Here is a 1,641-nt window from a genome sequence, read left to right on the forward strand (position 1 = left end):
TGAAATAAATGAATCTAATGCATAAGCTATACCTATTCTGCTTATATTCTAATCTTTGAAATTTTGATTGAAATCGAATTATACAGAGTGGTGCGTCATATACGACGCGGTTTTTGCACGGAGAACAAAAGTTTGTATTGAAGTGAAATTTTGTGAGCTTATGTAAGTCAATTTAAAGCATTTTCTAAAATTATATTCTACAGGGTGTCCCCGAAAAAAGTTACACATCAAAGTTTTTTTTTTCAATGGAACACTCTACATATTAATGGCTTTTCGGATTCTAGTGAAAAAATAAGGGCTAAAATGTATTTTTTGAAATACATTCACCGGCACGAAAAATGGGCACCTTAAAACTTTGATGTATTTTAAAGTTTAATATATTTCCCAAGTAGCACAATAAATTATTATGAGAGTGAAGTGTTTTATATACGGTTTATTAAAGCGATCTCATACACTGAATTGTTATATAATAAACGCAAAGAACACAAATTTATCATAGAGACAAATGTGTTTTATTATTTTGTTATATAGATGTTTTGGCAACTAATTTATAAAACATTTTTATAAGTATATTCGTTAATATGCTCAGGAACGTTTATATAACAAATTTTATACAACTATTTATGCTTGAGCTAGATATATTTTATAATTTATTTATAATATAATTTAAAACAATTATAAAATATTTACAAAACAGCTATAAAAATATGCATTTTAGTTTATTAAAACATTATCGACATGTTTTATAGCTGTTTTTACGACTGATTTATAAAACAATTTGATCTTCGCAATAATTTAGTCGCGACCGCTACTCTAAGAAAACAATTTTGTAATTGTTGTTAAAGAAACGAATTAAAATTCTTATAAAGCGATTAAAAAACAAAAGCGTTTCCCCAAATACAAAAATGTTATTTAGGAAACCTTATAAACATACTATAGCACTAACCTCAAACTTTGGTTTTGGTCAGAGTTTAAAATATATTTTAAAATTGTGATTTTATCTCTAAAACTTAAAATGTCAAGTATTTCTAACTGGAAGATTTTATTTTTGATATTAAACATATTTGTGTCTAAGTAAAGCTAACAAAAAATAAATAACATAAGCAAAATGAATAAAAAATAATCAGGTTTTGAAATAGCGGGATAACACGTGAAGTGCAACAATATTGCTATATTAAAACCCGGTTCGACTACATAGTAGTGAGGCCCTACGTTATTATTCTGTGGCATTCGTTCGGAAAATTTTAATTTTTTAAAATGTCTTCCTATGTTTTAAGTATTGATGAACCTACTAGCGAATTTAAAAACACACGTCTATAATTTTATTGTTGTAAATGTGACAGCACCGGAATATATAGACGAATTTAATTGTATTTTGCCGACATTATTTTAAGTAATAAAACAAATATGTTCTGTATAGTATCATTGTAAAACAAGTTAATTGTATAACTACTCCCTGAGCAACAAAAATGTTTTGTTAGTCGACGCCATGATTTTATGTTGAATTTGGACGACTGTATGTCGGCCATTTTATCGAGTCGGGATTTACAAAACAAAATAATCGAAATTTAATTCAAAATAAACAAAGTATTTATAAGAAACGAATTAGTTTCCAATAATATCGGATATTGGACAATGTCG

This window comes from Sitophilus oryzae, unplaced genomic scaffold (genome assembly GCF_002938485.1).
Source record: "Sitophilus oryzae breed Bouriz unplaced genomic scaffold, Soryzae_2.0 scaffold_1590_pilon_pilon, whole genome shotgun sequence".
In the NCBI taxonomy this organism is placed as follows: Eukaryota; Metazoa; Arthropoda; class Insecta; order Coleoptera; family Curculionidae; genus Sitophilus; species Sitophilus oryzae.